General features: G+C 27.0%; 1 protein-coding gene across 1 annotated transcript in view; it reads right to left on the reverse strand.

Moving 5' to 3' along the window:
- LOC107450777 (homeobox protein Nkx-6.2) overlaps positions 1-25050 on the reverse strand; it is a 39590-nt gene that overhangs the window by 13152 nt on the left and 1388 nt on the right. The window lies entirely within an intron of this gene.

Below are 25050 nucleotides of genomic sequence, written 5' to 3' on the forward strand. Positions count from 1 at the left end.
CATTATTAAATTACAGTCACATTTACTAAATTTCATCACTTACTCTAACACTATATTTTATTGCTAATTTAAACAAAACCGTGACCAAAGTTCTTCGGTAAAAATTATCGAGCTTTTTGGTGTTCCCACATTGCCAGAAATACGATAAATATAGCCATATAAGAAATACCATAGTTTTGACCATACTTTTTTCCCCAGTGCATAAAGTATTTCGAATGCTATAAATGTTGTAATATTTCTGTTCTAAGTTGTATAAAGACATTGTTTAATTATCATGAAACAAGGCCATAGTAGATAAGGACCTTAAAGTTTTATAACTTTTTTAAATTTTATAAGCATTAATTGCTCAAACATAAAAATAGCCTGTTTTTGTCTGATAAATAAACGTCGTTATGCGAAAAATCACTGAAAAATGCCTATTTATGTAAATGTTTAGATAAAATAAACAATCCACGCACCTATTTCATCTAAATATACATATTTAGTGACTATGATAACGGCGGCAATTGTGAAAATATATCATCGCTTTCCGCAATCTCAGGTGACAGTTTTGCCAAAGTGAAATATTGCCAGATATAGCCTTCAAATAAGATATTCAGCATCAAATACATTACATAATGCGCAAAAGCCCTTTCTGAGTTTATGAGAACAAATAGTGTGAATGATTGATACGGAAGTTAGGTAAAACAAATCGGGGTTTAGGGTTCTGGCAACGTTAGGTAAAGCGCATCCATCAATCAGTGTTAAGCCTTATCCTGCTCTTATTTTCTTCTGACAGGAGGCAGCTAAATGAAAGAAAGTGGTTGGATTTCTAGCGAAGAAAGGGTATTATTCAGTGTTGCCTTCTTTGGAAAAGCTGTTTATTTCTAAGAAAAATTGTTTGGTGCTCGAATGTGGAAAATCTTTCAAGCTTATTGTTGGTTTCTTTCACGCTATTTTGAGAGATGGTTTTAAGTATTATTTTTGGAGTTTTAATTTTAAAGTTATTCCAAATCATTTGAAAATCATAAATTATTTTGGATAGTTTTTATTTTTTAATGTGAAATGAAATATTGTTATAAGTGTTTGTATTAATTACACTAAGGAACAAATTTTTTGTTGCATTTATACATATACTTGATCTTGCCTAATTTGGATGTGAAGATTTCAAAACTGAAATTAGTTTTGCTCCTAAACCTACAGTTTTTTTAAAAACGACATCTTTAGTTTATTTTTTTGCCAAAATGTACAAGTTTTGAAGTATTTCTTATAAATGTTGTTGAACAGAATTCCTTGGAATTCTATTGTTTTTTGGAACATCTATTTAAATACCACTCATAATGAATTGAATAGAATTAAAAGAATATGTAGTAAGATTTATTTATCCAAAACACAATTTACGACTACTAATGATCAACTCCGTAGCCTTGTAATTTTAAACCTAATCCAGAAGACAATAAGGGAATTCCTGGAGTTTCAAGTTTTGGAAGAAATTTGCCTTTATAGAGGTCTTTTTGATGAAACTAACCCGCATTAGCGTTTCAGCCACGAAAACCTACCTCGGTTAACCTGACAGCAAGGGGACTCTAACTCATGAACCGTCAACCACTGAGGATATTTTATGTCAGCACTGTGGTCGGTGCAAGCCAGATGCGGAATTCGTTTCGACAAACCATCCCTGGGATTCGAAACCAGTTCCCCACATTAGAAGGCGAATGCTCTATCCCCTGAGCCACCACGACTCAAAAGCGTTCTCATAAGTATTGAGACAATCTTCGAAGGGAATTTCCCTTATTTCGATCTTTTTAGAACCACGCGAGGAAACAGTTCATAATAGGGACTCAACACAAGTGGCGTTTGATGGCATTCCTGGGAGCTGGTTCCTATGCAGTTTAAATCCTGATGATGTGCTCTAACTCTCCAAGAAGTTTGTAGCAACATTTATGCGGCCCACCTGTTATATATTGCCTTTTTAAACTTGTACATTTCGGAAAAAAAAGAAGAAAAAAAAACAGATTAAAAATGTTCCTTTGAAAAAAACTGTAGCTTGGAAAAAGAAATGTGATGTGAAATCAGTGGCGTGAAAATATTCAATGTCCACTAAAAAATTTCATGCAACAGAAAACAAATAAAACACGCAACTGAAAACAAATAAAAATTTGTATAAAAATCAGTCTGCTTTTATACGAATTTCAAAACAATTTTTATTCAGAATAATTTTAATGAATATCAGTCATACAGAAAAAAAATAAAACATGCAGCAGAGACAAATAAAACACGCAACAGAAAACAAATAAAGCATGCAGCAGAGACAAAAAAACATGCAACAGAGACAAATAAAACATGCAACAGGAAACAAACAAAAATTAGTTCTTCAGTGAATGATTTGAAATAAATTTAACTAATTGCCATTTTTTTAATAAGCTATTAAATAACTAATTTGTAACAGATTAAAAAATAAAAATTCGAGACAAATTCAACACTTTTAATCGAATAACTAGTAAGAATTTTAAGCGTTAACAGAGGGCCATTTTAAATTTCAACAATCAAGAATCCAAGTACTATCAATGAAAATTTGGTAAACTGTTACACTTGACTTTTCAATAAAAGCAGCTAAAATTAATTCATTCGGGGAAAAAATTTAAAAAGGAATGAAAATTTTGTTTTTTTATATACAAATTTCAAAATCTTAATAAAAAACTTATATAATCCAGTTTTAATATAATCCTATACTTAATCATATAAATTTATACTTTTATTATTGACTTTTATCTTACGAATAAGAAGACTGTGCTAAGTATTCCAAGTCTAGAAATAAGAACAGAACTAACAAGACAGATATTGTTCTGTTCAACAAATAAAGAGGAAATCTTCAAATAAAAATATCAAATGAGAACAAATAAACATGGAGAAACAGTAGCCTGTATATTATTATTTTTTTTTACCACCCTTCCTATAAGAAGTTCATTCTCTACCAACCCGCATGATATACTGCCCGGGTATGTGACTATCCCCCGCAATCCATGAACTTTTACCCCAAAGAGTTTCCTGACTCTATTTACTAGGGTGGACAGAAAATGCACGTGTGCCCTGTTTGTTCAGGTGTTATGATCCCCTCTCTTTAAGGGGTCAGTTTATTGCTCCTACACAAATCTCAAGAATAGGATTTTTATAATGCTTTCCCATTCACGCTATAAACTTCGTGTAATTTTTTTTTTTTTTTTAATGTGCTGGTATTTAATCGAAATTTTGGAGAGAGAAAAATATCAGATAAAAAGAGAGCGGAATGAATAATGTTTTTAATTTAAAATCTGTAATATATATATATATAAACAGTCCGACTACTATTTAATGAACTTCCATTTTGCGAATTCGTCTATTTTTCGATTTTTTTTCTTCAAGGAACCAAGAACATTTTGGTCATTCCTTCGTAAAATAACTTCTAAATAGTGAAGTAAATTTTCCATTTAATGAACTTTTCTTTGATGAGATCCACTTTCCCTATTTCCCGAAATATTTCGGAACATTTCAGACTTGTTGACGCATTTTATGGGAGAAATGGCCTTGAATTGACATTCGAAGCCATTTAACTTTTAGAGAAAACTGAAAAATCCTTTTCCCTTTTTGTTTGCATTTCAAACGAAAAACTCAGACAAAATTATCGGATTTTATCAGAAACAATTGAACTTAAGAACGCATCTGTTAATGTAGTTTAAAATTACTTTTATAATAATTACAGCCATAATTTTATGCATAAATTAAACTTTTTTTTTTAGTTAAAAACGTATGTAGTATGATAGTGTAACACTGGATAATGTTTTACTGTATTCTTGCTTTCCTTGCAGATTTCTTTTACGATTAAGATTTATAAAATAAATAGTGGATACTAGTTTACAAGATAAACGTGTATCAATTGCTTTTTCAATTGTGTCTAGTGTTTATGAATTTAAAACGTGTTTTGTGTCGTTTAAGTATTTCAAAAGGTGATTTTCTACTTAACGAATTTTCCATATAACGAACTTTTTTTCGGGATTTAGCGACTTCGTTAAATAGAGGTTCGACTGTGTATATATATATATATATATATTTTCTAACAACAAAAAATTAGTACAGCTTAGTTTAAACTTTGAATTGTTTGAAAAAGCCACTATTTTCACTTTGGATCTGAAAGTAAAAATACCTAATAACAATTGTTTCATATTTTGTGATAGGGCTAAAAATATCAAAGCTTCTTCTTGACTAGCAGGCCATGTAAGTCTACAATATGCTCTAACAACTTTTGAGTATGCATATTAGCGAAAATATATAAATATACTTGTTATAAATCAATCAAAAACGAATAAATTAATATTGTATCTACATTACATTTTTAATTATAAATCAGAAGCATTATTAACAAAAAATTAAAAGGTATTAATAGCAATGCATTCAGCATGGTTTAGTATTATTCATTAGCTGTTTTGCATGAATACATATTGAGAGAATGAATCAATATAAAGATTGATAGAATCAATGGAATGTTGAACATTATTATTAACAAAGAAATATTATCAGGAGTCATAAGTAGGGATTATTGACAAATACATGCTTATTCAACATGCATATTTTTTACAATGTGAAATTGCAGAAATAAAATGAATTGAAATATTAAATTGCAGGTGATGGATCAAAGTTTAAAGGTTTTTCATCATTATAGTTCATTTGATTAAAATAACCTTCGGCATGAGTAGATAAGCTGCATTGCATTGGGATTTCAATTTGATTCATCACAATGGTTTTTCTATTACAGGATATATTGAGTCAAAAGCACTTGGGCATATAAGAGTAAAAATTCCGTTCAGAGTTTTATAAAAACTGGGCATGTCGGATAATATAATTTTCAAGTCCTGTTTTGTGACACCTTTCTTATATGAGAAAAAGGTTTAATTATTAAGAATCCTACCACTGCAAATCCTATTTTCTACAAATTGTTGTAGATAAAACCAAATATGAACAACTTTTTTCCAACTCTAAATTTAATTATGAAAACAAGGTTTTAAAAGCAACTTTTAATAAGGATTTATACAAACATAAAATTTAGAGAAATTCAATTGCTTGTTATTTATTTATTCCAGGAGTAATGAAAANTGTATATATATATATATATACTTAAAAAATTAATTGATTAATCTTCTTGATTAATCTATTGAGATTCAATTTCTTGAATCTCAAATAAAAGAACTGGGGAAAAAACCGAAAAAAGCACTGAAAAATGACGAACCACTTTAGCATAGAAATGAATGCAACTACAAATCGGATTGAATGTAATTATAAATTGTTCGAGTGGAATCAGGCATTTTTTTAGAAATCAATTATTAAACAAGGTTTTATTTGATGTTTTATGATTCTTTTAATTGTATATCTTCTACGATAATATTACTATCTATATACAATTATGCAAAGCTGAATACGATAACAAAAATTATGAAGTGTTCTATTATATAAATTTTTTGAAAAATAATCACTGGCTGAAAAAATATTATTTGTATACGATAATTATGCAATTTGTAAACGATATGTAATAGAATTAAGACAATTTTAGAGCCTTTTGATAGTTTTAATCAGCAGCGCATAAAAATAGAAAGTGTGATTCCGTGAACTACAAATTAATAATTATTTGTAAACTGTTAAAAGTAAAAATCCAACTACACTTGATTATATATTTAATTATGTTAAATTCGGGTTTGGAGGCCCGAATTGTATTGATCGCTAGATTCATGCAATTTTTAAAGTGGAGTTCTTTTTTTCATGAATTTTCTTTCTTTCTTTTTTGTGTTCAATATCTAGGCATTTTTAAAGAGCTGTTCTTTCTTGTTTACTAAAATAGCAATAGGGCTTAAATCTGTCTTGACGCTATGAACTTGTCCGATCCAAAAATATATCAATGTTTATGAATTAACGTTATCACATGAAAAACAGAACGATTTTATTCAAATTTCAATATTCATTTGTTGTACTTAATTAGCTTTATTCAGCTTTTTTTTAATATTCTTAATAACGCATTTAAAAAAAAAATAATGTGTGTAACACTTTTAGTGCGTAAATGGTTGAAAAATTTTTATAATACATTACAATGTTAAAAATGTTTCGAAAAAATGGCTAAATAAAAATTTATTTAATTGTTATTTTACCATTTTCAAACAAAACGGTCAAATAACTGTAAATAAGATGGTATTCAAATTGTTAACTGTGAGAATAAACGTTTATTAAAATTATAGCCGAGAGAGGTAGTCTGTCCCAACGTGGACTGCTCATTATTTCCACCGTTTTCTTTAACACCCGAGAAGTTTCCAGTGTCTTGCACTCTCCGATTTGTGACCCTGGGCTGTTAGAATTCAATACTCTCATTCACGTATAGATGCAGCCCCGTAAAGCTGCTAAACTATCTCTAATGTCTAGTGAAAAAAACATTTACGGTTTTAGAACCATTCTAATTGTAAATGGTTAAAAAGTATAGTTTTGCATTTACGGCTTTTTAACCATACTAGTTGCAAACTGTTTCAAAATCGTAAAAGTAAAAAATGTTCTTTACTTTAAACTTTATGGTTAATTCGATGGACATAGTGCTGCTGGTTATTTGACCATCATTTTAGAATGAAAATTCTAACGGTATATTTATTCAATTTTACATGCAATTTCATATACTTATGACATCGTTTTTTTTAATTTTTTAAAACTCGTGATTTGAATTTCATTTATTGTCATTGACGATTAAGTTCTTAAAATGCATCTTTAATGATTTAAGTACATTCATACATTTTTTATAGTTTAGAAACATCTTTTGAGCAAAAGAGATCTTTTTTATAAGTAATTACAATATCTCATTAATTGTTACATTCAGGAAAATGAAAGTTACGAAGTTATTTCAGATATATCTAGCATTTTATTTAATTTATTCTTAAAATAAATAAATAAAATAAAACAAACTTTAATCATTTTTAAATACTTAGGTAGAAAAAGTAAGCAAAAATTTCAAAAGCAAAAAGGAAATGTAAGAATTTAAAAATGATTAATTATAAAAGTGAAAATTGTGATTGTATTGTTGCGATCCCTGGATACCCATTAGTTAAATGTTATTTTTTCTTTATGATAGACTTTCATAAACACCACAATATTTCAAGTCATGGGTTATAAATATTTCATGTTTGTTCTCTTTCATTAATTGGAGTGAATTGGTCTTCAATCCCAGCCAATATACGCTTCGTAAGAATTTTTTGAAAAAAAATCTTTTCCTTCTTCAGTACTCGTATTATATTAAAATCACCGGCAAATACAGTAATTCTGAAAAGAAGTTTTGTCTTTTTTTTTTAAAATATATATTGGATCAGTTGTGCTGTTTTCTTAATTTTTTATTAATGCTTATGTTAGTCTGATTTCTTTGTGACTCCCACAACGTTTTATTCGAAATTAAGGTGGTGAAGTTGATCTAGTCTAAAAGTGTGAGGACGTAAAAAATCAAGAACAACACGCATTTTCCCTTTGAGTAAAAGGTATTTTTTTTTAACAGAGATTTTATTTTCTTCAAAACATCCTTTAACTAGCTTGTAACAGAAATTATTAGAAAAGCTGCGTAATTGCTTTCAGTTTATCTATTAGTGACATAAATTCAAATTGAAATACGGATAATGATAGCATTAAATTCTACTTTAAAACTTTTAGCTGGATAACTTTTCGCCTTTTTATTTTTATTCATTTATTTATTTATTTCATAAATCTTGAGGCTTGCGGAAGATATGCAAGCATCTTAAACAATCTATAGCTTTTTAATTTTTATAGTAATAAGTTTTGGTGGTTTTAGAGTTAAATATATAGAAACAGTTTTAACCTCCCTATGGAAGATATTTGAAATGTAGAGATTAATTACCTAGTAAAACAATAATTCGATGTCGCAAAAATGAAAATTTTCGGAATTTTTTTTAAATTGATATTTATTTAGAACAATTCGACTTATTTTTTAGGAATTTAATATTTTATCGTAGTAAAATATTTTAGTACAGTACAAACATTTAACTGTCTTAGATTATTAATAAATGAAACATACAATTTTTAATCCAAATTATTATATTTCCCTTTTATTTAAGTAATTTAAAGGGTAACTTTCTTAATATTGTATAGTTATTTGATGTAATAGTATTGGCACCCAACTCTTTTCTGAAAAATAAATTTCGACACTTAAATACAAATCTAAACTAAGAGGGAGTACTGCGATTAAAAAAGAAAGCTAACACCTGGTCTTTTAATCATACTCTTAATACTAATACTTCTTGGAATTATAATTTTATTCACCCCAATTTTTAAAAAAAAAATTCATATAATATTAAATATTATTGCTGGAATAAAAGAATTACGATTTTTTCTACTCGGTTTACAAAGAAATAGATAGAAAATTCATTCCAAGAACAAACTAAATGTTATTCCTTTGGCGATATTTATTTACTTTCGAAGAGGGTATAAAATCTGAAATCATTACTCTTTCTCTGTATATGTAGCCTTATTTGTGTAACTATTTGGCTTCATGCCATGGTGTCAATAAAGATAACTCACTTACAAAACTCAATATTTTTGATGACATTACGCTTTGAAAAAGTGCAGCAAGAAGCTCATCATGAACATTCTACTTCGAAAATTAATAAAATGATGAAAAGTCTTACAACAATTATCTGGAACATAACAATATTACTTAGCAACCATTCGATTCGTAGCGCAATTCTTTATATGCACTGTGGTAAAAAGAGTGGTTAAAATCACCAGAATATGGAAAAATTTACCGTATAGGTATGGGGTTCTGTTAAATTAAAAGCTTGATCATTTTTGCTGAAGTGCTTGGGTAAAGATTTTTTTTTTGATTAACAAAATATGGTTTCATAATCTGTGACAAAATTATGATACCTTAGAGCTAAATCTGTTATTTTAGCCGGCTAAGTTTACTTTTCTGTTTTGTATTTTTCACTAAGTGTGGGGTAATAAGAACTATTATTTTGAAAACCTGAATTTCCGGTAAACCGTTACCATATGAAAATTATTAAATGAATGACTTAAATAGCATATATTTTAATTTTATTAACCAAAATTATGGGCAGGAAGGGGTCCAGAAGTGTCATTACCATACTGTGGAGTGCAAGAATTTTACCAGAATTTCTTTCTCCATGTGATCTATTATGATATACACAAAATTAATTTACAATGTAATAAGGAAGGGTCTAGCTGATGTACTTGAAATATACATTCTCAAGATATATATTCAACATTAAACCAAAGTATCGTTATCTTGATCATTATTAAAGTGCAAACTTACTGCAACTTCCAGGTGTTAAATTGAACCATACTTTCGTTCAAGGAAAACCATAATACTGTGTACTCAAGCTTAAGAATTGCGACAGCTATGTATAACTAGGCAACCATATTAAGTTTGAATAAATTCAAAATTGTGAATTGTTATGCTTACAAACAACAATATCATGGTCCAACGCTATCCAAAACATCTAACGATGTAGGCGTGATTTTAAATTGTTTTGCTATTATCTCTTTACCTATTCAACAATCAAACTTTCAACTTATAAACTTTTTAACTTAATACATACTATGTCACATTCTGAGTATATTTTTGGTTCTGTTTCATACTTTTAATGATTTTTTTCTTGTGTCAAACTAAGTAACATTAACTCTCTTTTTCTGCTTCTGAATCCTGATTTTCAAATAGTCTAATTTCATATGTTTTTTTTTTTAAATTTTTTTTGTATGTTTATGCAAATATTTCATAAATATCCATGTAACATTTTCTATATTCCATTAGATAACGTATTCTTTTGTCATTTTACAACAAAATATTAAGTGATTTTAGAAAAAAGGAATCTTCTAGAACTCATATCGGGTAGAACGATTTCGGTTTCAGTTAGTTCAGTGAGTTTAAAATTTAAACTGCTATTCGCATTTATCTATTCGAAGTTCTAAAGTTTTTTTTCAGGTATAAAACTGTAGTAAGCTATTGAAACTTAGAAGTTTTAATAGCTTTATATAGTAAACTACATAAAGCTATTAAAACCTACAATTATGACAAAATAGTATTAACATAATAACATAGTTCTAATTTATCTTAAATCAAACTTTAATTTCGTTATTTCGGTTTTGCTTTCTTTGCATTCTTGTACGTTTAAAGTTTTTTCGATTTCGGGTATTTTCAAGTTGCTTCATTTCTGTATTCGATTTAAAATATTTATTGTGTAAATAGCTCTTTTTTTGATTATTGTCTCTAATATTTCTATAAGTAAATGGCAACGAAACTAAGACTCAACAGCTGCATTTCAGGAATTTTAGAAAAATTATTATAAACTTGTTTATAATTCGGCAAAAAAGAATACTTCTTTTCAACTTGCTAAAAACAGTAAATTAAATAAATATAAGGAAATAAGTAAACTAATTAAAAAAATACTAATTAATAAATCAAATTAATAATTAATATAGCTAATATTTACATAAAATTAATAATTATATAATAATTATTAATTTTATAGTTAATAAATAATAATTCATAAATATTAATTTTTTAATTAATAATTTATAAATATTAATTTTATAATTAATAATTGTATAATTAATAATAATTACTAATATTGAATAATAATTACTAATATTGAAATTAATAATTAATAAATTGAAGAAAATAAGTAAATTAAATTGGAAAAAAAATTTATCTTCGCTGTTTTTAAAAATTGACTGCTTCATATATTAAATATTTAATGGCAAACATTTAAATCCTTTTTTTATTTAATGTTCATAATGTTGTTAATTGTCCTATTCATAATGTAGTTAATTACAGCTCAAAATAAAAAAAAGAAACTTTTTAAAATTACATCATGTTTTTGAAGCTGTCCCTCTTTAAATTTGCTTGTACTATGATAAAAATGACCTTTACTTTATTGCTGATAAGAGTTAGCTCCCTTAAATGGGATGTTTAAGAACTACTCAGGGTCTTATAAAATGTAAAGCAATATAGGGATGGTCCCCATTTCTAGTGCAGCTGTTGCCTTTAGAAAAGGATTACCACTCGGTGACCAGGACTAAAGAGCAGCGTTGCGCTCACTGTTTTACAAGCATCCATCTTTAACTCGGATGTAGCTTTCCTTTCAATGCAGGAAAACTTTTAAACGTTACGTTTAATGTCCGACGGTATTTTTTCTAAATTTAAAGTTTACTTTCAAGATCAGTATTTTAATGCCGCGTAAATGAATCTTCCGATAAAAGAATTTGATTAACGATATGCAAAATGGGAAGATTTTATTTGAATAAGTTTTCAATTATTTGTATGAATGAAATTGATGGAGAGAGAAAAAAATTAGGCAGGTTGAGTTTTTATTGTTTGTATGAATAAGGATGATGCAAGCTGAAATTAGTCAAAATAAGTTTTCGATTATTTGTGTGAATGATTTGGGCAAAAGTTTGGTGATTAAGTTATTTGTATGAAATTTATAGATGCAAACTGGAACAATGAGTCTGGGTAAAATTTTATTATTTATAAGAACGGCGTGAATAATGTATTCAAAATTAGTCAAAACAAGTTTTCTATTGCTTGCCTGAATGAGAAAGTGTATGAACGTGTTTTTTAAAGGTAGTATGAACGATAAGAATATAAATTACTGAAAATTACTTTTTATTATTTATATAAAATGGATTATGGAGTCTGAAATTAATCAAGATAAATTTTCGATTATTTAAATGAGCAGTATGAGGGAAAATTAGTCATGATAAGTCGTATGTTATTTGAAGGAACGGTGCGGATGATGAGAAAAAAAAACTAGGCGAGGTAAGTTTATTATTTTTATCAAGGATATGGAAAACGGACTGTTCCAATATTACGTAACAAAACAAACAACTATGCCTAAAAAACAACTAAANATAGATTTATTCTATATATATATATATATATATATATATAGATAAGATTTAAAAAAAACAGATGAAAAAATAAAGAAAAGATATAATCTCATCATCAGTTCGCACAAATATATCCGCAAAAAAGAATTTTTTCTTATATTATATTAATGTAGCCAAAGCAAAGTATATCAATGCACTAGTGTGAAGAGCACCAAAAAATGTATGTTAATGACATTTATTGTAAAAAACACAGCACAATTCCGGTCAATAACAGTATTTAACCCATTAATTTGGTAAATTTTTAGTTCATATGGTAAAGGTTTACCGGATATTCCAGTTTTTCAGAATTATAGTTCTTATTACCACATTTCATTTAAAAAACTTAACCGAATAGATGATTTTTATGCCATGCTCTAAGGCATCATGATGAAATTATGAAATTCACCAAATTTTATCACATATTATTGAAACCTATTTTATGGTTAATTTTACCGAACTTATCATCAAAGCGCTTGGGTAAAAATTACCGTATTCTTTGGTGTTCCCACAGGGAAAGAAGCATGGTAAATGTTACTATATTCTGGTAGCTTTGTCCATACTTTTTTTCTCAGTACACCTTTATAGTCTAAACTTATTTAGAACCAAGCAAAACATTTCATATAATTTTTTTTACTTCAAAAACAAAATTGTAAAACATCTGTTTTTTAAACTTGATTAAAATTACTTGAAAATTATTTAAACTTACACTGATATTCTATTATATATAAAAATATTAGAAGTGTAAATTTTGTTAAATAGAAGAAGGAGATTGTAATTATACAATAATTTTTATTATTTTATCATCCAGTTTGAAAACTTTTAAAACATATAAAGATTTAAAAAATAAGGAAATATCTTGGTGTATAATAAGTTAAACATATCTTATCAATAATTAATTTTATCTTAAAATGTTAATATTTTTAAGCAGATAATTTTGTCAATATTTCTGTTTTTAAATGTTTATGTTTCAATGTTCAAATGTCTTAAAAATGCATCAGAAATTTTTTGAAATTCGAAACTTGTTAAAAACAACAGGAGACTGTATATCGATGAAATTATTTCATTCAAAAACTCTTGATCTTGAAAATTAAATATATATATGTATCATACAGTAAACAAAAACAATGTTTAAAAGTATAAATTTCGAAAAATTAACTTCATCAACTAGTAGAAGTTGAATTTCTCAAAAATATAAAATTCATGTAATTTTAACTGATGAATGATTTTGAAATAACTATATACAAAAGATAAACTATTATTTGAAAAATATTAATTGGCAGGTAGTAACTTTTTTAAATCTATCGCAACCTAATGGTAACATATTTTTTATCTCAACTAATACTAACTAAAAGTTGATTTGAATTTAAAACAGTTTTGAAATGTGGTTTCAAAATGTTATTAAATTGCAATTAATGCAATTAATTAATATAAAAATGTCATATATTTAAAACTCGATTTCTCAGGAATTATTCAACCGATTTCGCTCAAATTTTCTATTTTGCCAAGTAAAATTAAATACTTTAAAATAACGCAAAGATTTCATACCTGACAATTCAAAAAGGTTTTCGACTATTATCCTAAATAAACTCGACTGTTATGCTAAATAAAATATTAAAAAATAATAAATATTTACTAAAATATACTTTTTGCGTGGAATTATCTTTGTATAAATAAATTTTAAAGTTGTGTGCAAAGATTTCTGCATTTGCTCAAGACTTTCTTGAGATGTGGCGAAATACGCAAAAAAAAATTAACATTTGGGGGTCTAAACTTTGAATCGCTCTCCTGGCCAAACTATTAAGACCATATTTCTCAATTTGCGGCTACCCCCTACATTTTTTTGGAGGGGGGGGGACCAGAAATCTGAATCTGTTGAAAAAAAAGAGTATGTTTATTTAGAGAAAGTAAGTTTTTGAGTCTGGTTTCGCAAATTAAAATATCGCATGCACTAATTAATTAGCATATTTAAGGTCACCCCCTCAAAGGATTAAGTTAGAATCATAGAACGTGAAGATCCGATCATTAGATTAATAGTTATTCAAAATAGACAGTTTTTTTGCCACATTGTAATCGTTTAATTTCTATTAATGTTTTTTCAATCTGTCTTTTCAGTTAAGAAATAAATTCTTTAAGTAGAAACTGAATAAAAAGGCTAAAAAATATGTTATCATATATGTTTTGATAATGATAATAAAACAGAATGATATAAAAAGTCCATACATTTCATGTAGTTGAAAAGGTATGATTAGAGAAAGTGATTTCGAAAGCATACGAATGTATTTTTATTATAATATAAAAAAGGTAACAAAATTATAAGCAGTATAATAGATGTAGTTGTTTAATATATTCCTAAGTCAAGTAGTAAGATCATACATTGAACTCATTAAAACAGTGTTTTTTTTTTAATTTAGGCATGTAAAAAATTTGAAAAAACTTTGTTTACTTTTTAATTATCTTTGATAAAGAGTAATGAAGGAAAATGGGGGGCAACATCTTACTTTTCAGTTAATTTGCTTTTCATTTTGTATTTATAACTTCCTACCGTAATTCATTTTGAAAAACGTCAGATTTTACATTAAGCAACGTGATTGCTGATCTATGTTCGAGCAAAAAATTTACAGAATATCACTTTATTATTGCCGAAAATATTTTCTTGAAAATTAAAATTTAGCACGTTTCCAGACATTTTTTTAATTGTCTAAAACTAATTTTTCCCATTATTTTTATTAATTGTATAACAGAATAATTTTTAAGACACCCAAAATATCTGAAAATTGTGAAATTTTATTGGATCAATATAATAAGTGGGGATTCAAAATACATAAACTAATTGTCACACTAAATAAGAAAACTTAATCTTTATAAAATAAAATGGCTGGTACAGAGTATAAAAATTCTATTGGATGTTTAATATATCATGTCTTAATATGTTTTAAGCAAAAACTCGGTGCAAAAATCTTTTATTTATGTACACTACTTTTATTTCTGTTACGTACATGCAAAAAAATATGAAGCTAAATTTTAATGCGCAGCAAGCTTCGGATAAATGATAAATAACCGAGTTAAAGTCTTTTCTAATTTTAAGAATCAGAAATTAATATCTCGGTAACCATCATTATGCTAATTCTTTTGATTAACTGAGCGTACAAGACCGCAATTTTGAGTAAAGCCTGTATAGAAATCTTCACACACATATTGATCTATTTAAAACTACTACAGTGTCTCACAACTTTAGATAAAAACAACGATTTGATTGTAGATATAATAGATAAATACAATTGTAGATATAAGAGATCAATACAATTGTAGACAGATAAAATTGTAGATGCAATAGATTAATACAATTGTAGATAGAATAGATCAATACAATTGTAGACAGATACAATTGTAGATACAATAGATTAATGCAATAGATCAATACTATTGTAGATACGATAGATTCATGCAATTGTCGGCAGATACAATTGTAGATTATCGATATAATGCATCAAACGATTGAGAAGATTGTAGATAGGATTATAGAACTTTTCAAAATTCACATTTGTAGATAGCAACAATTATGGATGATAATTATTTCCTTATAGTAAAATACCAATTTCAAACAAGCCTCAACTAATAATACATTAGAACCAGAAACATATAGTTTGATAAAGTAGTACAGTTATTAGCAGTTGTTGCAGATAATAATGATTCTACATAAAAGTAGATACAATTGCATATTTTTACAAAATCTATAATGTGCAGATTAAAAATTGTTGAAAATTGTTTTTTTAAATTAAGACTCCTATTTCAATTAATCAACAAAAAAGACATTAAGAGTGGAGTAGAGATTTAAATTTCTCACGCGTTAATAAATTAAAATTAAATATACTACCAGGTATGGATGACAATAATTGTAGATGATTACAGATAAATTATATTAAATGTACAATTGTAAGGGATAATTGTTTGCCTATTCTAAAAATTACAATAACAAAGTAATTATTCATAATTACTTTGTTATTGTAATTTTTAGAATAGGCAAACAATTATCCCTTATTAGGCTCAAGCTCTCTCACATATATGGATTGATAGATGATAACAATAATTGCAGATGCAACTGTAAAATTATCTGAAATCTACAATTGAAAATGAAAAAGGTTGAAGGTGATAATAATTTTCTGATTGTAAAATAACTATTTTTTTAATCAACAACAAAGTACTGAATTGAACCCGTATTGAAATCCCATTATTATTAGATTATTTACATTTAATGATTGTAATTACAATTCTATAAAATCTGCAATTGTAAATAACAACGATTGTGGATAATAATTATTTTCTTATCTCAAGAATTAATTTTAATTAATCAAAAACAAAGTATTTATTAAATAATCACATATTGAAATCCCTCACCTATGAATTGATTAAAAGTTAAGTCATTGATGATTGTAGATGATAACAATGGCTTAAGATAGAATTGCACAATTCTAGAATATCTACAATTGCAAACAACATTATTAAATTAAAACTAAATTTACTAAAAATTATGACAAAAGTAGTAAATGATTGTAAAGATAATTCTATAAAACTTAGTTGTAGATTACAATTGTAGAAGATAATTTTTTTAATCTTATTCTAAAAACCAATTTTAATTAATAAACAACAAATTAATTATGAATTAAGTACAAATGTTATTCATGGATTGATAAGGCTTTAAGTTTCTAGCGAATAGTAGATATTAACAATAGTTTAAGATACAATTTTATGATTCTACGAAATCAACAAATGTATATAAAATCAATTGTAGATGATAAATTTCTTACACTAAATATTTATTGCAGCAACTAAGTGATTATAAGTGGTAGTCCTAAATCCATAACAAAGTAATTATGAATTAAACACATATTGATTTGCTGAAAACTAAATTTACTTCCACAGCTACAGCAACTCAACTCAAAAACTTTCACTTTTCACTTGACACCCTCCCCTCAATTTAGAATTCATAGGTTTTCGGCTTCGATGGCAGAAAACACCAGCAATTGTTTTCTTTCCCTATAAGTTGTTTCCCCGGCAATGCAAAAACTTCCTTCCCATTCTTAGTTGCCCCCTTTTTTTCCACACCCCACCAACAAGGAAAAAAGTATGCGGCCGGACTCTTAAATACCAGGGCCGGATGACGGAGTGATCCCTTCGGGAGAAGGCCGGATAGTCCGGGATTCGATGCACGTAGTCGCGTCTTCTCCGCACGGCCTAGCTAGTTTCGATAAAAACTGTGTTTGACGGCATTTAAAGTGGTATAGAACAAGAATTTTTGGATAGAAATTGGAGGGAGGGTTAGAATAGGAACTTTTTTTTCATTTGTTTATTTTCTTTTCTTCTTGTGTTCCCGTCAATTGCTTTGTGTGTTTTAGTTTTTATCTCTATGCTTCAATAGCGACGAAAAATATTAAAGTTTTACTCGACTGAAAAATATTTTTTTTCCTTCTTTGATCTGAAAAGAAATATATTGTTTAGTGCCCAATTCTTAAATAATAATAAAAAATTATTTTGAGAAGATAATTTTAATTTTCAATTTTTACTTATTTACTTATTTTTATTTTAGTTAGTTGAAAATAATAAAATAATTCACAAAAGCATTTATTGATAGAGAAATTTCATTTCTGGAAAATAAGTGCTTTGAATAAATTAAAAAGTACAATGAGAAAAACTTTTGGTAAATTGACCTAGCTGTATGGTAATGACATTTGGGGTAAAAAAGTAGCTACATAACGATTTACCATAATTCTGGTTAAGAAAATAATCGGCGGTATTTAAACCATTCATTTGGTAATGTTTCCCTTCACATGATAATGGTTTACCAAAAGTTCTGGTTTCAAAATTATAATTCTTATTACCACACATTTAGTAAAAAGTACAAAAACGTAAAGTAAATTAAACCGAATAAATGGTTTCAATATCAGGCTAAGGTATCATGATAAAATTACCGAATTTTACCACATTTACCAAATTTTATCGCATATTATAGTTAATTTTATCAAAATCATTAAAGTGCTTAGGTAAAAATTACTTAGATTTTGGGTGTTTCCATAGAGCCAGAAACAAGGAAAATTTTACCACATTCTAACAGTTTTGACCATAATTTTTCTCAGAGTAGTTAAATAAATAATGTGTGTAAAACACAGAGTGTCCCATTTTCTTTGCGCTTAAAAAAAATTCATGCGACGAAGAAAGAGGACCCGTGGATAGTAGAATGAAAAATATCAAAACCCTTTTAATTGTCAGGCGAGACTTCGACCAGCTTTTCAACTCCTTTCTGCTTCATTTAACAGTTAAACCTTTTTTTATTTTTTTATTTTTTTTTAAGAAATCTCTTCAGTCCCGCCTTCTCTTCTACTGATATCGATAACATATTTTTCCTCTGTAAAATATTAATTTGAGACACTGTGAATACCTTTTTTTCACTTCCATTTTGACAAGGATTCTAAAAATTTAACAGTAAGGGTGGTTAGAACTGAATACACTGTGTTTGCGACCGAAGTTAAACTACGGCAAAGTTCTAATGAGGAAGAAAGACGAAAATTTAGGGCACTTATGAGCAAGTTTAATAAAATAGAGATAATTTCCTCACACACGGAACAATAATTGACGCATTTTGCTAATGTCAGCTTATAAATCAATAATTTAATATCTTATCAAATATTTCAGTTATTGATAATTAATTATTGCATTTTCAATGAACAAATACAACAATTAATTAAATCATGCTATATTGCAAAGCTTAAATAATTTCCTGTAAAATATTTTCTTAATGGAAACTACACTTTTGCATCCTTTTTATACTTTAAAGGGCTTTAAGAATCTTTTTTTTAAAGGAATGCAGTTATTTTAATTAAGTATTCTTTTCAATTAGCTAGACAATTAGCATCTTTGCATCCTTTTTGTACTTTAAAGGGTTTTAAAAAGCTTTCTTCAAAGGAATACAGTTATTTTAATTAAATATTCCTTTTTGATTAGCTAGTTAATTAGCATCTTTGCATCCTTTTTATACTTTAAAGAGCTTTAAAAATCTTTTTTTAAAGGAATACAGTTATTTTAATTAAATATTCCTTTTTAATTAGCTAGTTAATTAGCACTTTTGCATCCTTTTTATACTTTAAAAGGCTTTAAAAAATTTTTTTTTAAAGGAATACAGTTACTTTTATTAAATAATCCTTTTTAATTGGCTAGTTATAGTTATCATTATTAGCTAAACGAAATTTAAAATATTTATAGTATAAAAGATGCGCCTATGCATCCTGCAATTTAACTTGTTTTTATACAGTAAAAGAAAATGTTAACCCACTGACGGTTCTGCACGCAAAAAATCGTATTTTAACCTGCAGTCTTTTCGACATAACAAAACCAGTTTTCCTATGTTATTAAATGAGAAAATAGTATATTGAAGAGAAACATCCTTCCAATTTTGCCCATTAGTTAAACCAGCTTAAGAGTGTTTCAAAAGACCCATCATCAATTTTCAACCAATATTTTAATGACAAAATTTAAATAGTTTACACTAAAATAACTTCTTAAGGAAAACTACTCTTATACATTCTTTTACTTAGTTTCGTTTTATATTTTTAAAGAAAATTTTAAAAGGTCAATCATAAGCTTTCAAAAACATTTTAGTTAAAAAAATTCACATCATTTACACTAAAATAACTTCTTAAAGGAAACTACACCTATACATCCTGTTTTATAATTTCATTTTACAATTTTAAAGGAAATTTTAAAGTACCAACCATAAACCTTCAACTATCAATTTCTTTTTCAAATATTCACCAAATGTTTCCATTTCCGGAAGTAAGTGTGACTATTACCTCATAACTTAAGACATTACAGAGCTTGTTTTACTATCTTAGGATAATTTTTTTCATAACTTTTTCTCATTTCAACCATGAGCATAAATACCGCGAAGATACTAGTTACATACATTAAAGATCTTCCTTTTAAGAAAAATGCTCGAGTTCTAATCACAGCTTATAAGTTATTATTTTTTTGAGACACAATGTATTTCAAAACTCTTAGATTATGATATGAAATGTATTCTTATATTATGTAATAACCCAATTTTGAGTATACGGTCACCATTGTTCCAACTCCGTAGCGTTGTAATTTTGAACCCAAGCCAGAAGACAAGGAAACTCGTGGATCAAGTAATTGGGAGAAATCCACCTTCGTGGAGGACTTTTTGATAGAACAAACCCGTATTTGGGTTACATGGAGAGGAAAACCATGAAAATCTCGTAGGGTTAGCCTGTCAGGGATGGAACTTTAACCTATGATCCGTCTAACACAAAGGATAATTTGCGCCATCACTGTGGTCGGTGTGAGACAGGTGTGGAACTCTAATCGACCATAATGTAAGATATGTTTAAAGAAAAGAAAAATTCATCAGTTTCCCACGAAAAGTTAAAGAAAATTTTTCTGGCTATATTTTTAACGGCCTCATATTATATAGAACCTTTCCTGAAAATAAAAATAATTTTTATACAAGATTAATTGAATAATTAACTTTTAAAAGTGATTAAGCTTTAAAAGATTTTTAAAAAAATTAAACATTTTGTTTAAAAATATTGTTTGTACACGTTCCTCTCATTTATTAAAGGAAAATAAACTATTTTTCAAATAAATTTTTTTATGATGCTACGTTTTAATTTGATGATAACTGACTTTTCTATGATGAAAACTTATCAAAGTGACATTGTTTTTATTTTTCATTTATATTCAAAGTATGGGTTTAATCTCTCAAAAAATTTTTTCCAGCTTTTACTTTTTTTCCGTATTTATTCACTTTTTACTTTACTTTATTTATTTACTTATTTATTTTTTGAAGTGTGCTATGTGTTACTAGTAAGTTGTGTATATGGTGTGTAATAATATTTATTAACAAGTTACCGCAAAATGATACACTAATATGTTCTGTTACTTAAATAAAGGAGTAATTATCTTCTTTTAGTAAAAGAATATAATTATGTATCATTTTAAATTATTTATTAATAAATATGTTTGTAAACAATTAAAAGCGCACATAGTGAGTGAGTGGGAATGCAAAAAAAAAAATCGAATATTAAGTTTTCAATGAAATAAAATAATATATTTTCGATAATTAAGCTGCAAAAGTAGGGGGAGGAATCACCAAACGAGGTATATGGTGAATGTGATTTCCTTTTAAGAGTATTTAATCTTTTTTTTTTCTTCTTTTTTTTTTTAAGAAAAGAAACTGAACTATACTTTTTTAATAAATCATTAAGTTCTTGAATTTTTAAGGAAATTGTGCACTACTATTATAGTACAGATTAATGGAATTTTATTAGAAATAAAACAAAAACATATTGATGTCTTTACGAGGAAAACAATTCTTTCAATTATTCTCTATTGAAAGAATAAAAAAGTTCGAAACAATAAAGTGATTTCTTGCTCGCAAAACGTGCAAATGGTTCTTAAAAATTAAAAATTATTGCAGCTCGGCTCATCGTGAGGGACAACAAAACGATTTCTTCTCTTGAAGTGAGAGGGGAGAAGGGGGAGAGAGAAAGAAGAGGGGATAAGCAAACAAGATGAGAAGAAAAGGAAATTTCGGAAATCGTATGGGAAAACATACTACTTTTCAAGCTACGATCTCATTGAAACACACCGGGAAACAACCCTATAAAATGCCTTCCCTGCAATACACAGCTTGACTGAGGGACTGTCCACAAAATTAAACAGGGGACTTTATTGTAAGCTTTAAACTTATGTCATGTTCACAACAAAAAATAAATAAATAAATAATTATACTGTTTAGCAAAATGAAATTACGATCAAAATTTTTATGCTATATAAGACTCGTGAATATTTTGTAGGTATAAGACATATTTTTACATCGCTCACAGCTGATGATGTTTTCATTACATATTTTTTTAAATTCTTATTTGCAATCAGTCTACATAGCCGATGTTTATATATCTTATCACTTATAGTTGTTAAGCTCATTACGCTAAATATTTATTTATTTTTATTTACTATCAGTTCACGTAATTCATATTTATTGATATAAATTTTAAAAAATTCTTCTTCAAATTTTACCGCAAAAAATAAAATGTAATTATGATTGATATTCAGAGTAAAATTATTTTCGTACTAGTATTATTACAAATCAAAAACCTCTGATAAATTTGATTTGCATCATTTATGATATCTTAAATATTCTTATAGCATTGTAATGCTGTCAAACGCATTGTAATGTGCTTGACAGACAAAAAAATCTGGTAAAATTACCGTACTGTACGGTAAAGTCATTTTTGGTAGAAAAGAAGTAAAAACATAATTCTGGTAATGAAATGAAAATATATAGTATTTAAATCATGTATATGGTAGCGGTTTTCCGGAAAATCTGGTTTACAAAATTACTTATACCATACTCTAATGTATCATGATAAATTTCAAAATGTTACCATGTTTTCTTATTTGTATGGCATATCGTTAAATTATATTTTATTGTAAATTTTACTTAAGTCATTCCCAAAGCATTTCCGTAAAAATTGTGGAAATGTTTGGTTTTACCACTGAGCCAGAATCATGATAAATTTTACCATTCAGGCAGTTTTGGAAATACTTTTCTTTTTAGTTGTTCACAAATTGAATAAAAAAAAAAAATAACGAACATTTTTTTTAATTTTATAGCTATTATACAAGGTCAATAGAGTTATTTTGGAAACAAAAAGTTTAAATAAAGAATCAATTATTTTACTTTATAATCATCGTTGAACAGCCGACCCAATTCTTGTGTATACGACTACTAATGTTCAAGTCTGTAGCCTTGTAATTTTGAACCCAATCTAGAAGACAAGGGAACTCTTGGATCAAGTATTGAGAGAAATTTACCTTCGTAGGGGACTTTTGATGGAACTAACCAGCATTTGCGTTATATCAAGAGGAAAACCACGAAAACCTCCCACGGTTAGCCTGATGGCAAGGGGACTCTAACCCACGATCTGTCTACCACTTGGAATATTTTACGTCAGCAGAATTCTTATTGACTAGCCATCTCTGAGATTCGAATTCGGTACAAATCACTGGAAGGCGAACCCTCTATCCCCTGAGTCACCACGGCTCAGAATCAATTATTTGTTCTGAAGATAAAGTTACATTTTGCTTTCTACTTAAATATATAGTTGAGTATTGAGTTTTCGAACGATATAGTTTTTTTCTGAACACCATAACTTATTTTTAAATGTTATCAATGATGTTATTCATATTTACTTTACAGTTAAATCGTGATTTATAAGCAATAAGTATAATTTACATATTTAAATATAATGAAACTATTTAACATTTGATTTCATCGATTAATGATGGTGATGATTTATAAATTCTATGAATACAGATATCATTTATAAGAAACTTGATGCTTCTAAAGTTTTTACGGGACAATATTTTAAATAATATGAATTGAATTAAATAGAATGAATTAAATAATTGAAATAATATGATTTTTATTCAACTTTTCAAATTTATTTTTATATCACTAATAATAATTTAACTATATCAATTTTAAGACTAAGAAGCAATAGAAGCTGCTAAGGGTAAAAAGTAACTTTTTTCATGAACTTTTAATTTTAATGAAGCTCTTAGGTAATGATTTTGTTAAAATTAACTATAAAATATGGTTTTAAAATGTTATAAAATTTGATAAATGTGGTAAAATCTGGCCACTTAATCATGATACCTTAGTTATTATTGTTATTTTAGTATATTATTATTTAATTACTATTATTATTATTATTTTAAATTTACTTTTTCAGTTTTGCATTTTTCGCTAAGTGTGAAATAAAAGTAAATTAGTTTAAAGAAATGCTTAAATTACAATTGAGAATTTCATACTTTCAGGTTTATCATTTTTATTCCTGCTAAAGTTTATAAAAATCAAAATAATTTTTATACTAATTACACCGTAATAATGTTAATAATCAAAATTGAAGATTTAAAAAAGTAATTTACTTTTTACTTGGCAATTTTTTTTCTTTTAAAATTAATTCATTACTATACACGTAAGACTTTATACAAATATGTGAATATTATTATATATTATTATATATATGAATATTATTAAAGATATATTAAATATAATGCTGTGCTAGTTTCAGTTTATTAATAGACAGAAAATGAAACTATCACATAGCATGTTATTCATCATTTGACAATATCTGATTTTTCCGTGTGAAATCATAGAAATAATTTTTAAAAAAAAACGCTTAGCCCAATTTACAGCGTATAATCAAATTCAATGTAATTGATCTCTTAATTGAAGAAACCAACGTAGTGAATTATCAATATTACAAAATTGTAATATCTGAGAAAGTGAATACAGGGAATTTTCTTATTTTTATTCTAAGAAATACTTTATAGAGTTAGTAATTACTTAAAAAGACTTTACTTAGTAATTTTCAGTATTAGTTATCACTATTTTTCGGTTAGTAATTTTTTATCAACCGACAAAAAAACAAGTATTTTAAAACTAAATTATTTATTAAATGGAAAAAACTTAACTTTGAGGAATAAAAATAACTCGTTTTTATTTTAATTGAAAATTCCTGTCATTAAATTTGCGATAAATCGTAGGTACAATTTTGAATTAAATTTGAAACTTCGAATTATCCATAAAAAAAAAGGACATGATGGTGATTTTTGTAAACTGTTTTCCTTTTTTTTTCCTAATTAAATTGTCTCACTAGGTAAAATGAATTAGAAAACTTTTTTCTTTCAAATCTGTGATGGGAAACTATACAAAAGTTAGAATGTATTACCACGCATTTAGTAAAATATACAAAACTAAAAAGTAAATTTAACCGAATAAATGGTTTTAATGTCAGGCTAAGGTATCGTGATAAAATTACCAAATTCTACCACATTTACCAAATTCTATCGCATATTATTAAACCATAATGATAATTTTTCCAAAATCATTACCAGAGTGTTTCGGTAAGAACTGAGCATTTTGGTGTTTCTTTACAGCCAGAAAGGTTAATCTTATACTTTTTTCTTAGAATAGTTAAATAAATAATGTGTGTAAAGTACAGAGTGACCCCATTTACTTTGCACTTTATATATATATATATA

Source organism: Parasteatoda tepidariorum, chromosome 8 (genome assembly GCF_043381705.1).
Source record: "Parasteatoda tepidariorum isolate YZ-2023 chromosome 8, CAS_Ptep_4.0, whole genome shotgun sequence".
Classification (NCBI taxonomy): domain Eukaryota; kingdom Metazoa; phylum Arthropoda; class Arachnida; order Araneae; family Theridiidae; genus Parasteatoda; species Parasteatoda tepidariorum.